Raw genomic sequence first — 17,381 nt, 5'->3', positions numbered from 1 at the left:
CCAGTCCTCAGGACACATCTTCAGTTGTGTTGCTTGACTTTACCACTTCCGGCGACACACCGAATCAAGAGTCACCTCTTCCTGAGTTTCCCCCTCCATTATTGCCAGCGGCAGAGATACACCCCTGCCCAGAACGAGCTGATACCACATCCTCACCCATTCGCCCTACGAACCCTAAGCCCATTGTCAGGCATGCGCCCAAGACACTTTTGGGAGCAACACCAGAAGTCCACTGTAATCCACCTAGAGACAGAAGGCCTCCTCAATGGCTGAGTCTTTAGCTAGGGTGAATCCATGGATATGGGGCAAAATAATCCCTGGGGTTTAGCCAGGAATGGAGCCAGTCTACCTCCCTCTCTAGTTTAGTGTTTGTTTTATTTAGGGGATGTTCTCATTAAGGGGGGAGGAATATGTTGTGTATTTGGTTGTCGTGGTAATAGAACCTTGTTGTTGCTATGGCAACTGAGTTAGATTATTAGGGGATAGCCCCTCCAGTTTTGGCTGGTTTTTGTGTGTGGCAATAAATGGCTGCTTTTAAGGTTAACAGCTCTCTGTGTCTCCAGTGATTTCTTCCTAAAACTGTTGCCCCCAAGGATATAACAGTGTATTTCTGTGACTGCATCTTATCTGATAATTAGAGAAAATGAGGCAGCACATTAATGATTTCACAGCACTGACTGTATTCTCACTCAGCACCATGCAGAAATGTATGGTTCATTTCATATATCATTTACAGTGGTTCTAGAAATTCAGCATGTAATATTAGCCTGAACAAAAGAAAAATGTTCATATTTGTGTGTATTTATGTATATATGTGGACTTACAATAGTGGAAATAACCGATACCATGAGGACCCAGAGAGACAAAAGATTCCCATCTTGTGCAAAACTATAAAAGGGGGTGGAAGAGAACAAGGGAGGTTTCCAGTCATGAGAACACCCCTGCTTTCCACCAAAGATGTCTGCTGGAACTAACAAGTATTGTACCAGGGGAAAGGATTGGGCCCAGAGTAGGAAGGAGTCTAATCTGTGAAAGAAGCTTATTGGAACATCTCTAAGGGTGAGATTTTACCTGTAATCAGTTTCTTAATGTATTAGGCTTAGACTTGCATGTTTTTGCTTTATTTTGATTGGTGACTTACTTTGTTGTGTCTGTTATTACTTGAAACCTCTTAAATCCTACTTTTTATACTTAATAAAATCACTTTTGTTTATTAATTAACCCAAAGTGATTAGTACCTGGGGCAGCAAACAGCTGTGCATCTCTCTCTAGCAGTGTTATAGAGGTTGGACAATTTAGGAGTTTACCCTATATAAGCTTTATACAGAGTAAAATGGATTTATTTGGGGTTTGGATCCCATTGGGAACTGGGTGCTGGAGGCAGGTAACCTGCTGAGTGGTTTTCAGCTAATTCTGCAGCTTTGGGGGCGTGGACCAGACCTGGGTCTGTGTTACAGCAGGCTAGTGTGTCTGGCTCAATGAGGCAGGGTACTAGAGTCCCAAGCTGGCAGGGAAAATGGGCTCAGAGGTAACTTCAGGTGACATGTCAGGTGACAGTCCCAAGGGGTTCTCTGTGACTGAACCCATCACATATACATTAATCTGAAGGATTGTTTGCAGTATATATTAGCAATGGCTTGGCAAATATAAAATGTCTTGATCCTTAGGGTGCTGTGAATTAGTGAACTCAACCGAGCTATGCCCATTTATAGTAGACAAGGATCTGGCTCACTATTAATTGTAAAATACGTCATTTGAAAAATTTCACAAAATATAGTAATTTATTAATTCAGATCTACATATTAGATGAAAATGTAAAGCAGGGGTCGGCAACCTTTGGCACCCAGCCCGTCAGGGTAAAGCCACTAGCAGTCCGGGCCAGTTTTTTTTTATCTGGAGCGTCCACAGGCATGGAGCCCCGCAGCTCCCACTGGCCGCAGTTCACTGTTCCCAGCCAGTGGGAGCTGTGGGAAGCAGCGGCTAGCACATCTCTCGGCCCGCAATGCTTCCTGCAGTGCCCATTGGCCAGGAACCGTGGCCAGTGGGAGCTGCAGGGCTCCGTGCCTGTGGACACTGCAGATAAACAAACTGGCCCAGCCCACCAGTGGCTTTACCCTGACGGGCCGGGTGCCAAAGGTTCCCAATCCCTGATGTAAAGCAATACTTTATTGCTAGTAAGATTACAATATTTTTCTAATTGTTAGAATTTATTTAAAAGAGCATTGCAACCTTCAAATGATGTATTCAATGAGTATTGTTAGATGGTCTTTTGTTGTAGGAAGGGATGCTGAGCATGTGATTTTCATATATAAAGAAAGCCAGGTTACTTGGTTATCCAGGAAGATTTTATAGGCATAGTTGGGTAGTAGGTATTTCAGCTGTAGCTTTGAACCAGATCACAAAACAAAAGTTAAAAAGGTATTTTTTTAAAAGAGTTACATATAAAGTTCTAAAGTTTTCCTTAAAAGCAGCTCACAAATCTCAGAGAACACCACAGCACTTTGATGAGTAACATTTTATATAACAAAGTTGATAGAATGACTTGAATGAAATGTGTACACAACTGTGATTTAATAAGCACAGTATCCTCAAAGGTTCAGGTACAGTATATGCTAATCAAATTCTTTTGATGAACTGGAAAAACACAAGAGCCTTCATAAAAGCAAATTTCAAAGTAAAACATCCTCTTAGTATTTTCTTTAATAGACAGTTTTAAACATTCAGAAACACAAAACACTATATGGAAATTAAAATCTTTGAAAAAAAATCTCGAAAAGTGGTTTCTTCCTTTATTTATTTTAGAGTAAAGATTGACATCTCTGGTACCTGCATTTTTTAAAAACAAAAATACAGTTTCAAGTGGGGCAAAGGGTTTATACCAATAGCCAAAAAAATATTTCTAAAGTTGTCTTCTTTCAATAAAATATTCAGAAAGACAACAAGGTGTACGAGGTAATATATTTTATTGGAGCAACTTCTGGAGGTGAAAGAGACAAGCTTTTGAGCTCCAGCTCTGTGTCTCCTATTTCCTGGGAACAACACAGCTACACCAGCACTGCAAATATAATATTGTGTAACTTCCCTCAATCCCACCAGCCTCTAAGGGCATGATCCTGCGCCATTTGATTTTATAGAAGTTTTTCCATTGACCAGCATGGGAGCATGATCAGCCCCAATTATCTGATCCAAATCTCATTGCAATGGGAGGTTATTTACTTCAATGAGTTTTGATTGGGCCCTAAATACAAAGGGTGGAATCCTGGACCCATTGAAGTCAGTGGCAAGTCTCCCAGGATTTTACCCAAAAGGTTACTGTGCTCTCTATTTATACTACCTAGCTTTCTTTCCCCCTCCCCCATCCCAACTATCACCTTGATCTCGTTCAGTCTGGCTTCTACCCTCAGTCCCCTCTGAGACTGCCTTTGTCTAAATCACTAATGACAGCTCTTATTCAAAAGGTAAGAGGCACTTGCCCATTCATATTCTTTGTTCTGTTTTCACATAGTTCAACTTTCACTTTGTTAATTTATGACAGAGTGCTTGGTGCTGTACAAGAAGTTATCACTATATATTTTTCTTGACACTGTTAGATAAATTTACTCTATGAGATGCGGCTCCTAATCATATTCCACGTCACATGAGAAAAATCAGTATGTCTGCATGTTTTCATTTTTTCAATGCCTGGATGAATACACTTATCTATTTCTTCCTCTTTGGCATATATACTGCATTGTGAGTTTATGAATTCTCTTACAGTTTTCAGCAAGGACATGCTTATTTTTCTGCTCACATAGCTGCCCTCACCACACATAAAATATTGTTACAATTAATTTTAATAATTCATTTAGTATTCACAGTAACTGTGCAGATCATTATGAATTCATGTGGTTTTATGTGAATGCCATAGGTATTTCCACATGAGTTCCATTGTAATCCAGCATATTTAAGATCCAGTTGGATTAATAGCCTGAAGTATATTACTGATAATACCGTAGGGAAGTTGCATATGCCTTTCCATGTGTCCTTGTTTTGAGACAGCACAGTTAGAACATCGCATGATGTGAAATCTAGGTTTCCATATAAATAAACATTTTGGTCAGGACGGCACGAGTACGAAGCAGATGTACGAGCTGATTTTTTCCCTAAATCTTCACCCCAAGAAATATTTGGGCAAGGATCTGACTTACAGTACCATGATAATGAACAATGAAGGATACCATCCTACAGGTATTTTGGTTGTTTATCAATTTGTACAGCAGACTGATTTGTAGTCCCCTTTTTTCAAATACATTATACTCCTGTTTATCCAAAACTGTATTATCTGAATCCCAGCCTTGTCCCTCATCTATCTCATGCTGGGGGACAAGGAAAGGATTCAGATACTAGAGCAGGGGTTCCCAGCCAAGATTGCATGGCAGAAGAGGAAGATGAGCCTCTGGCCACACGAAAGCCACGCTGCTATCAAATGGCTTCTGTGGCAGTGCAGGGAGACCTCTGAGCCTCACTGTCATGGGAGTGCATGAGCAGGTCATTCAGCAGGGGGGGTGGCCTCCCCTGTCGCTCATCCAACTCTTTGCAGTCCTGTCAGGGGGACTGTGCTTTGCTCTGCCCCTTGCGCCTGCAATGAGTCACTGGCCCTGCAGCAGTGTAGAGCTTTCTGCAGCCTCTCTATCATAGAAGTGAATCAGCAGGGCAGAGCAGAGACCCCAGACAGGACCGCAAGAACCAAGAGAAGGACGAGACCCTGGCCACAGGAGAGGCCACCCTACTGCTGAATGACTCCTGCCCTCTCGATTATATGAACATCAAAGTTGATGTGCCCCATACTATTCAGATAATCAGGCATATACAGTATGCATAACCACAAAAGGGTTTAAAATAGTGCCATATTTATGAATAGTGTGCCAGATTCCCCCTCTATTCATACACACTAATGTCATGCCTTTGGCTTCAGAGGAGTTACTTCTGATTTACACTAGTGGAAGTGAGAGGACGACCAGGCTGGAGGAATATATATCCACAGCAATAGAACATAAATGTTAAATCAGTCATTCTAAATATTGTGAAACCTGTGGAAAAGACCTGTGACATTATTGACATGAACTGTGAATGTATAGATCATTGTTGCAACCAGGGTCCTATGGTTGTACCAGGTCTTCTACAGAGGAGTCAAGTGGAGTGTCTATTGAAAGGTTGTAGTTTGCTGGTTACGATTATGCTGGCTGTATATAGGTATCATGTTTGTATTTGAAGTTATCAATATTGGCTATGTACTTGTCTCAATGTGTTTGATTCTAAGTAGCCTCAATGAAGCATTTGGTCAGCTTCTTGAGAAAGGACTATTCTCAGTAAGTGCCCAATCAAGAAACACTTAACTGACAATGGACTTTGGGAGACACCAATCCACATCTGAGCTTTCCTGGGAACATTCAAACTAACATGTAAACAGTTGCATTGGCCTGCAAAAAGCTGAATCATTCATGGATATGTGACTTGTCCAGGTGGCTACAAACTACATCTTGTTGCTGTGACTTTGTACAGAAGAACAAAGGGTTTCCACCCACAAGAGAGAGAATATAAAAGGCATTGGAAGCCTCTCCATGTTGCCTCCAGCTGCCTCAAGAGATGGCCTCTCCACCCAACAAGGGATGCCTGAAAGAAACTGTAACAAAGGACAGTAACTACGGGGGTGTGAGTGATTGCTGAACCCAGACTAGAAAGGAGTCCCGCCTGTGAAAGAAGCGTATTGGAACATCTGAGGGTGAGATTTACCTGTATTCAGTTTCCTACTGTATTAGGCTTAGACTTGTGTGTTTTGTTTTATTTTGCTTGGTAACTTACTTTGTTCTGTCTGCTATTACTTGGAACCACTTAAATCCTACTTTTTATATTTAATAACATCACTTTTTGCTTATTAATTAACCGAGTAAGTAAGTAATACCTGGGGAGCAAACAGCTGTGCATATCTCTCTATCAGTGTTGTAGAGGGTGGACAATTTATGCGTTTACCCCATATAAGCTTTATACAGAGTAAAACAGATTTATTTGCGGTTTGGATCCCATTGGGAGCTGGGTGTCTGGGTGCTAGAGACAGAAGCACTTCTTAAGCTATTTTCAGTTAAGTCTGCAGCTTTGGAGAGAGTGGTTCAGACCCTGGGTCTATGTTGTTGAACCAGACATGCCTGTCTGCTCCAAGGCAGGGTTCTGGAGGCCCAAACTGGCACAGAAAATGGGCTCAGAGGTAGTCTCAGCACATCAGGTGACAGTCCCAAGGGGGTTTCAGTGATCCAATCCATCACAAGACCATTCTTAGTAAGCAGCCTCTCTTGAGACTTCTCCAAAACATCCTCAAAATGTATTGGGTATATTTCTGATCTACCATAACTAGATGATCTCTAACTCTGTTTTGTTGTACCTTAAGTGCTCACTTACAGTGAAAACTGTAGTAAGATCAGATTACTGGCAGAACAGCAGTTTCAAAGTTGGAGCCTTTTATATGTTATACACATATCAACATTTGAGTTAGACAGACATTTAGGGCTTGTCCTATCTCAAATTCACCTCTCTGGTGCTTGGCACATTAGAGATACACAGGCTTCATGAGGCATAAAGTCCAAGAGCGTACTCTAGGGGTACTTAAAATTGCTATTGTATAATGGTGGTTTAGGCATCACAAGGCCACCCAAATCTTCCCTATTCCCAGAAGTACAGTCCCTCCATCCAGCCCACTTCTACCTGTAAATGCTCCCATAAGAGCCTGGGTGTACATGTACGATCAGAGAGAGAGAGAGAAATGTTAGCCAACAATTTTTTCAGCCACTTTTTGGACCACACAAGCCTTGAAAAACTGCAATTGCTGGCTGAACAGCAGGATGACTTATTCAGGGGACAGGTAACCCTGCTTCAAAGGCCACCAAAGGGCCCTGCTTGTGGCCCTGCTAGCCTGGTGGTCAGGCTCACCATGGTTTTCTTGAGGCAAATGTGTTTTCTGCTCTACTGACTGTTAGATCTGTGTTTGTAATGTCTGTAAGGATCGCTTCAAGCAATGGTAGGTGAGTCTTCATTTTCATATACAAATGTAAAGAAATGAAAATTAAAAAAACAACAAAAAAACAAACAATTATTATACCTGCCTAACTTTGCCCACTCACAAGATTCAACCCAGAGCAAAATTCTTGTATTATATCATATCATTAAAAAAATATCATTTCACGTACCCAGAGGGTACTACTCAATGCCACCAGAACACCTGGATAGTGCATTGACAATTCCATTGCAAGATTAGGTTTGTTTTGTTTTCATTCTTACCATATGAATGGGCTCAATATGGAGTACCTGGGTGAAATTTAATGGCCCGTGATATACAGGAGGTCATACTAGATGTGCTAATGATACCTTGTGGCTTTTGAATCTATGAATATATCCCCTAAATGGTAAACAATTAACTTATCATAATAGGTTTTCTTTAGTATTTTAAAAGCATGTTTACACGGTCCTCATTTAAAATGGCTGAGTAGCAAGTATTTAAAACCAGCTTCTGAGTATTCATCCTTTTTTTCTTATACTATATATAATTAAGATCATGATGCTCTAGAAAGCAGAAAGATTCATTAGAATATAGACTTGCATGCTAAATTGTAATGCGTCTTGATTTCACAAGGGCCAGTTTATTTTTATTTTATGTATTTTATTTAGATTTGTACAAATGCTAATAAAAAGCACTTTTCCATAAAACCACTTACTTCCACTGAGGTTTTATTATTTTACCCCAGTTACAAAGGCTGGGATGATGCCAAGTGAATCTCTGTGACTGGCAGCCAGTGTGATTCTGACAGTTTCAAAGTGAAATTTAAAAATTTGTTTAGAAACGTTAGTTTCTCCTACCTTGTGTTTGCCATAGTGAAATATACAGCAATAACACAATGTTCTGACAAATACAGACACATTCTCTCTGGGACATACTGATCCTCTGTGGTTGTTGATATATTTAAGCAAGCCCACACACTTGCTTTATAGCAGGTCTGAGGGGTAATTCTGTGTTGCTTGAGGGCACAGAAATCTATGACCCAGCATACATCAGGGCTGTCCGCGTAGCATCTCCATCGCCATGACCCATTCCCTTCTATTCATTGCCTCTAACACTGGATTTATAGTTCTCTGTATATGCACTTTTCAGATCTCTAGAGTTAGCTACAGTGTTTTCTCAGGGCCAGATCCTGTGAAGTTGTAAGCAATTGAGTCAATGGGTGCCTAGTATTTATGAATCCTCAGCACCTTGCAGCATCACTATTGCTTCACGTACCATTTTTTTTTTTTTACTTACAGCTACATGGATTTCCAACTAGAACATATTCTCTTGGTTTTATTCTAATTAGTGAATCATTGTTTGTAATGAATATTTATACGCATGTTTCTCATTCACCAGAGCAAAGTACCACAAACCATCAATACTTCCTTTAACTACAGATTGGTGGTTCCTGCTAGTTTAGCCTCTAGCAATGAATGAAGTTTTATTTTTCCTTTCCATGGGTTTTGGATCTTAGAAAGATTATGCTTAATGGCAATGCTTGAAAGTTTAAATAGACACTGAAATAGTATTTAATACTTGGTATTTATCACTTTGCCAGTGAACAACAAGAAAAACAGTCCTCGGTCTCACATTTACTTATTACTTTTCAACTTAACTATTGGTAAAATTCTCAATAAATTTTGTTGTTATTTATGCAACAGTAAGTGAAACAGCAAAGACCTTAGTGTCAAATTTTCAAAATGTGGCCGTTGTTTGTAGGTGTAATTACTGGCATGTGATCTTTTTTTCCCGTGTGTGAAGTTATCCGATTAAAATAAGACAGTGTAGATCATTGTTGCTACCACTGTTATATAATCGCAACAAATCTTGTACAAAGCGCGTCAAGTAAGGTATCAATGGAAAAGTTATGATTTGCTTAGTATTATCTTATTTGTATGTATGTATCATTTTGGTATCTGAAGTTATGAATATTAACTATGTACCTATATTTCAAATGTGTTTGCTCATGTGGTAACACCTACAACGTGCATCATGAAGGGACTATTCAAGCTGAATGTCCCATCAAGGTACACTTCACTCACAATGGACCCAGAAGACGCTCATCCACACCTGATGGACTTTCATGTTAACGTTCTAATTAGAGTATGGGTAATGGCCTCTACTGTGACTAAGCAAAGAATGCATGGACATGTGACTTGCCCATGACTCAAAATGCCATCTTGTTACCTGTAATTTCCCACAAACTAGAACAATAGGTTTCCCGTCACTTGGTAGAAGCTATAAAAGGCCCTGGAAATTTTGCCTCTTTCTTTCTCAAACCTCTGGATTTGTACTAATGTAAGCATTCTAACCAAGGGACTGGGTTAGATTTGGAAGCAAGCAAAGACGTAACAAGCCAGCAGTTTATTCCATCACTGCTACAAGCCTGATCCAAGAACTTTGCAATTGTTGTATGTAGTTGATTCCTTAACCAATTTCCACTCTCACCTTTTTCTTTTTTTATAAGTAAACCTTTAGATTTTAGATACTAAAGGATTGGCAACAGCATGATTACTGGGTAAGATCTGAATTGTATATTGGCCTGGGTATGTGGCTGGTTCTTTTATTTGGTGAAATTGGTTTTAAATAACAACTCAACATTAAGTCTACTGTCTGAGTGTGGAATCCAGGAATGGAATACCTAAGAAGGCTGCATTTCTGACTTCTTGTTAGCCAGTGTGGTGAGAGAAAAATTTAATTTTGTTGTTGGATTGGTAGATCTCATGGAAGCATAACCACCTCTTTTGGGGTGTGTCTGCTCTTTTCCCCACCAGCTTGTCTTGAATTTGGTATTCTCAGTTGTGACCCACAGTGACACCATGTAACCAAATCACAGCATCTTGTTCATACAAAACACCAGCCTTGTCACTGAAGAATCAAACTCAAGACTATCAGCACTAAAAGCACAAGTCTTTCACTTCATCTAAAGGACAACACCTGAGAAAATAGCAAGATATATACACATTTGACCACCGACATGCAGTTGACTGCTTATGTAACTTAATGTGTGAAGTTTTATATACACAGATAGAGGATGGATTAAGGTCTCTATAGAAATGTGGTCCCTTCAGTGTCTTCCATTCTGTTACTTAAGATTTTATAGCTCATATTCCTAAAGTATATTTTCAAAGAATTGAAAAACATATACACATATTCACCTGCAATATGTAGATATCATAACATTAAGAGTGCGGAACTTTAGAACACAACTTCCTTCAATATAACTGTTCAGTCTCTCCTGGAGCCAATTTTTGGCTAACAAAACACTAATTCAATATTTTAAAAATCGACCACAATTTCATAAGTAGTATGGGAATCCACTATAGCTTAGCTACTCCCAACATTCCTATATAAATACAGTTTCAGTGGCTTTTCACTGGACTGTTAATATTTGCTCCAGTCTGAAAATGGGCATGTTTCCAGGAGTAAATTCTTTGGACATTAAAAATTAGTCCTTTTGGCGAACCATAAGTTGTACAAGTGCAGACAAATAAAACTATCCCATTTAGATGCCATTTTTCTCACTCCATATCTTTTTTACTATTTGAATAGCGTTGCAAGAGATGAAAGAGCACAAATAACGTAGTAACTTATGACGCACAACATGTTCATTTTTTATTGGTGTAAAAAGATACCACCCATTTTACTCTGAATAGGAAAACCCAAGATAACAAGTCTGAAAACCTACTAAAATTGAGCTTTGTTTGTTTGCCTACAGAAAATGTGGGTGCCATACTTTCTGCATTTGTAGGGGAAATGTTTTGTTGTGTTTTCCTTTGAATGTTACCTAATGTTCTAGGAGATGGTATAATGTCAGTGCTGAAACACAAAGTATTGAAGAGGACCCATTATTTTGGTCCCATAGTGTTGCTCGCCATTTGTCTTGTCTTGTATTAGGCTTATATACCACCACGTTTTGTTTAAGCTGGTGCATTTGTTTGAATATCACTGGAGGATAGCTGAAGCCTTATAAGAAGATATTCTGAATTAATTTTTAGGGTAATAATACCAGAATTTGAACAAATAAAGCCTGGTCCTAAACTGGCATAGCCCCATCGACATACACCAGCTGAGAACTGGGTCCAGAATTTACACTGCAACATGCCAATTTATTGTGTAATTTAATAGATTTCCTAGTGCAGATTTTTCAGTGATTGTAGTGACAAGAATTGGGTGTTTCTAAAGAAGCATTTTTTAAAAAAATAATATAAGGTTTGGGAGAAGGGGAAAATGGTTTGAAACTTTTCATTCATCTTCTTTAATAGGGGAGATCTCTCCCTTTCTCTCCATGTTGCAGCACCAATTGACTAAGGTAAGTGAATTGTTGTTGAAGTACTCAGTTTGAGAAAAGGGAGCTTCTAAAGGCTGTGCAGATCAAGCCGAGGGATGCATGTGCAGGGCAAGAGGAAAAATTGTTGAGGGGGAAGCGATATGGACATGGGAAACTAACCCTTTACCCCTCTAAGCACTGTTGAACTGTTCAGTGCTGAACTTGTGTCATATCATCACTTATTAATAGCTTAACAAAGCCCTTAGCAGTACTGATCTGTAATAAAACTCCCAAGAAAATGATAGAATTAGAAGCAGGAGCACTTTGAAAGACTACTTTGTTCTTATTTACAAAGGAGGAAATAAGAACCATATCAGAAGAAAGGTTGTCATAGAGACCCACCTCCATTGGACTATCTTCCTTTCTCAGTTTTGGCCTCTGGGCCTCATCCAGCATCCACTGAAACCAATAGGAGTCATTCCATCAGAAGCATTAACACATCTGTAGCTACGATTATTCGCCACAAGACAATGTGGAATGAATGAGAATGAGACAATGAGAAAGAAATAAGTGGAATATTTATCACACAGTAACTAGAGGGCCATAAATAAGCTATTGTTGTGCACCAGCGGAGTGGAGTTTCTCACAATGTAGGGCACTGGAATATGGCTACTGATGGACAATCACTCCTCTGCTATCAGAGGGTGAGTAAAAAAGTTACTTTAACCATATTTTAGAACTGAAACACTGCACACCAGACAGATCACTAGCTATCCGCAAATACATATACAATCTAGGGGCTCAACTGAGTGCAAGTGAAAATGCCATAGAAACAAGTGTATATGATTTATAATTCCTGTGTGAATAAAGGTTTGGATTTTCTAGACTAGACATTCTTAAAGCACATGCTTGGCTGGCATGTAACAATGCATCTGTTACCAATAGGTAAAAAGTGACCCATATGTATTGGAATTTCTCATAAGTCACATGAAACTATCAGATCTGACCCAGTCAGAATAATAAGTGAGATATTTTTAATGAATATTTAAAACACACATACACCCCTACCTTGTTTTCTGAAAGCACAGATAGCAAATGACAGGTAACTTACCTCCTGCAGGCATGATCCAAAGGCCAATGCTGTCAGTTGAAAGACTTCCATTGACTCCACTGGGCTTTGGTAAAAAGTGTCTCTGTACTGCAATGTTCAAACATACCTATATTATTATTACTGACTATGGCAAATCACTGCTCAAAATAGGCTTCTGTCTAGGACAATCCCATCGCAGTATCAGCTATTTTGCCAGTTGTATATTAAAATTAATACATTGGTCAGAGAAACAATATAGCAATATAGAAATAGGCAATTTTTTACAGTTTTTCTCTCATCATTTATTCTTTAGTGGAGGAATAAAAAACCTAAGTGATTTTAAAAAATAATCATTTAATCAATAATAATCATTGGAAACTGATTTTGCTACTATGCTCTGAATGCTGTACCAGGCTGCCTATGTATTCCAATGCAGTCTTGATCTGCAATGCATGTGATGTGCTTTTGTTCCAGCATTCAATCATAGTCAACATTTGTAAAGTAATAATAGTTCAAAATAGCCCCAAGGCCCTATAAAACAGGAACTGCTGAGCTCTATGACCTTGATCTTTAGAAAAAAGGGCAAAAAGACTAGATCTAAATAGTAATATTGATGGGGTTCTATTTAACAGTTTTGAGATAATAATGTGCAATCATTTTGATATTAATGTTTAATGGCTTCTTGATTTCCATTTCAGAACTTGGTCTTTCTAATTAGATATAATTGATTCTAATACACAGTCACTACAAAAAACAAGACAAATACAGCATTAAATATGGTATGACTTTTTTCATTACTGCTGTCAGGACATGTGTCTAAGGTATTCCTTTACTGAAAAGTCTGACTGCTTTGGAATAGAACTGTAGAATGGTATAGCTTGTTCTTGGTATGAAGACAGAATAGGATAGCCACTAGGAGTCGTGATTTAGTACAGACAATAGACAAATAGAGTTTGTCTTTTGAGGTAGTAAAGGTCAACCGCTTACTACAATCTGGAAGAGATGAAAAGACATACAGCTTTATATTTTCTACAGCCTAAGTAGCCCTAACATGATTATGCTGTCTAGATAACTTGTATTGGACAAAATATGATGCTAGAGTATTTGTTAGTGACTTTGTAACTTATTCAACAATCCAGAGATGTATAATCTTCATTGTATTATATATTAAAGTGATAAACCCTAGTGTCACAACTCAGGGCAACTGCACACCTGTATTCCCCTTCTGTAGTCCACCAAGTGCACCCACGCTTAGGCGTCTGGCTCCCAGACATTACCTCTCTTGGGCAGAGACACCTGTCTCTCCCTCCTCATCAGGCATTTTCCAGGCTGCAGTTCCCTGCCTATACTGTGTTATTCCCTAACAAGACAGACTTCCTAAACAGGTCACTATCTACTTGTTAGCTTTTTCTCCAGAGGTTATGGACACTATTTCTTGCAGTTATAAGTTATAATCTACACACATGCTAAAAGGCTTACCGGAGATCACCCCAACTCCAACCCAGGCTCTGCTTGCTGTCAGTCCTTCGAAACCCACAACAGTTTTTTTTTTCTTTGTGGTTGTACGTCGCTAACTGTCTCAGATTCAGAACCAGAACAATGAATAGTTCAGTCTTTCCTTCTAGAGGTTACATACAGTCCCGTCCCACGATAATACATTAACTGTTCATTTAATCCAAATTAAAACTTAATTCAATAAAGTTCTCCCAAGAATGTGAAAGGAAATTGACATCTGTCACAACTAGTTCACTACTTGCAGCCAAAAGTAGAAAAGCACTGGACACAAATATTTTCCTAATGAAATGGGATATTTTAATAGCATTAGCCACACCTTGTACATTTTACAGCTGATAGTTTATAAAACTGCGGCACCACAATATAGAAGATTAATATTTGCTACTGGTAAGCATCCACCTGAAGGATAATCTAAGCAACAGAGAGATCCTGAAACATACAGGAGGTTGTATGACAGATATTGTAGGAAAAACTAGCAACTGTGCATAAAACTTGTTCATCTTACTGTTACCTGCTCCCTCCGCTTCCACAAACACTCCCATTCCACTCCTTCCAGTTTGTTTCACCCACCTATTGCATCTTGTTTTTAACGAAGACTCTAATCCTGCAACTAACAGCCTGCAGGCAAGTTGCTGCATCACCACAAGCCCCAGTGAAGTCAATAGGGCTCTGGGTGGCAGCATTTGGCAATGCCTGTTTGCTATTAGTTATAGAACTGGGGTCTACATAGCACTGTCTGCAAAAGCAAAACCACATAACTTTTAGGAGAGATGCACACCATATATCACATCACCCATTGCAATGGGTGATGAGTTGGGGGAACATTTCCTTCCCTCCTCATGTTCTGCATAACAGCATCCCTAATCGACTCTACCCACTCAACCCCAGTCTTCCCCCAGTCTCTCCCTGCAAACACACATACTTTGGGAGCCATGCTTGGATACAGCCCAGTTCATTGTCATTTTCCGAGATGGAGACACGCTTCAACATGTGCAGTTACTATTATCTCTGTTTAACTTTTCAAGCAGTGAAGCTTATTGAGGCAGGCACCCACAGGGCGACTGCAGCTGCTACTGCACTGTAGAAAGATTTAGTACTGACACTGAGAGTTTGACATTCTACAGACAGTTTAATAGCCAGAATATCCTTTCCTGACAGTAACTTCAATTGTAAGCTACCTTTAGCTGCAAACTTTAACACTGAATTTTCTCACCTGAAAAATGCTTGCCTTCCATATACATAAACACTGCAGGCTCCATTTTAAAATGTATTTAAATTTATTAAGTTGTATATTTACTATATTTTTTCCATAGATGGTGAGAAGAGAATACTGAAGTTACAGTGACATTTTTACCACTGAGAAGGGGTGGGTTGAAGTTCCAGGCGGCATATTTTGATAGCTTCATGAGATTGGAGGAGGAAATCCACCTTGCTGATCCATAAAGCCAGATACTTAAGATGGACCATAGATATTGTTTTCTAGTTATACAGTATCAATACTGATTAGAACTGGTTGAAAACGAGAGAGAAACAAATATATTCCATTTTTTTCATTATTTCCTCTCTTCCCCACCTCCCAACAAAATACTGGAAAATAAGTCCTTTTTGATTTCACAGTTTATTTTTCCTTCTCATCTCACCTCTCTTCCTATTTTGTTATGAAAAAAATGGAAGGAGGAAATAAAGGAGTGAACATTCTGATATGTGAGGAAAATGTTTTCCTCTTTGACTAACTCTAGAGCTAAGTGTATTAGAATTTTGTCCACGAAGCGGGTTATTGACATGATTTAGCTCACAAGATGTTGTGTTGCACCAGAACATTTACAGAAATATCTTTTTATGGTTAGATAATTTTAAAATGGTGAGTTTTAGTTATTTAGATGCAATGATACATAGGATGTAGCCAAAAAGATTAGTGTGAGATGAAATGTATTTAAGAACAATTTGAAAGGCTATTACATTATTTTGGGGCACCTTCTCATTCCATAATCTCCCTCCTTTCCCCTATTATTATTCTGAAGGATGGTGAAATGTTACTGTGTTGACTGGACCTCGTGCAGTGCAGCCTACAGTGATCTTTGGCCAGCACTTGTTTCGAGTTTACTTTGATAGGGCAATGTTTTTTGACAGGGGGCATTGGAAATTGAAGAATGCTTGTTTGCTTCCTACTGAGTTAATAACAGGAAAGAGCAAGGGGTTTGGGAACAGGAAACAGTCCAGGTATATTCCATATCCCAGGTGTGGTAATTGACCCAGTGGAGCCTGGTGATCTCCTGACACCATTGAGGCAAAATATAAGCATGATTTAACTTCAGTGATCTGAGGAATCTTCACAGCAGACTGACCTCTGGGTAGGGAGTGGACACAGGGTGGGTCTAACTTTGGTTGTTGTGTTTAGTTGGTACTGGTAGCCTGTGAAATTGAGGAGGTCAGAATGAATGATCTGGTGGTCCCTGCTGGGTTTAAACTCTTTGATACAGAAATTTTGAGGAGGTGAAGAAGGGGGCAATTTAACACCAGAGGATACAGTTGGAGCCAACAAGTGATGGGCAGTCTCTTATTTGTAGAATATAAGAAAAAGATAATGCAGGAAGGTATGACAGAGTTATAAGAGTAATGGTATAGGGAAGGTCTGCCGGATCCCAGGGGTATGATCCAAATAGTTAGGGGAATATTATACAGAGCTCTTTCACAGACAGATCATCCCTTGTATACAGAATCAGTTTAATAGCGGTAGAAGTTTTTTGGGGTTTTTTTTCTTCCAGATTTGACAGAAAGAACTAACAGAACCAGTAGAAAAGAAGAAAGTTCAAACACATTTTTATCAATGAAGAAAGGAGCCTCCCTTGGTGCATATTAGTTAATAGTTGAATTTTAGCAAGAATTCATAGCTTCCCTCTTGAAGGTTTTTCCCCGGGCTTTTAATGATGCCTTGAGCAATGGCATATTCTGATCTTTTTAAGAAGCCCTGATATTTTTCAGCAAAATGGGGATTATGAACTAAAGCACTATTTTTTTTAAATACGATTGCCTCCAGTTGAGCTCACAGGCCCAGGCTATTAACTGGGAAAGTGTTAAGTTCCAGTCAGTACAATGCAGCCACAGTGGCTGTATCCTATATAGTTTGCAGAAGGTGTTTGAAAGAAGGATGAAGAGGAGAGGTTTGTTTTGGCAATGGATCAGGCCAAAGCATTGTTAAACATAAAACATCTGTGCTTGCTTTGGAGCTGGAGTATAGCAAGACCAGTTTATTATTAAGTGGCTACTGATGATATATGCTCATGCACTTTGTCACCGCCACTCATTTAAAGGATTGCAAAGCTACATTCAGTCTATTTTTCTGTAGACCTATTACTGGTGGCAGTGAATGGAAACAAGTGCTTAAATAAACAGCCCAAAGGAATTTAAATCAGGCAGTGAAATATGGTTGATGGGCA

This window comes from Natator depressus, chromosome 8 (genome assembly GCF_965152275.1).
Source record: "Natator depressus isolate rNatDep1 chromosome 8, rNatDep2.hap1, whole genome shotgun sequence".
Taxonomy (NCBI): domain Eukaryota; kingdom Metazoa; phylum Chordata; order Testudines; family Cheloniidae; genus Natator; species Natator depressus.
Note: the sequence above shows the minus strand (reverse complement) of the source record.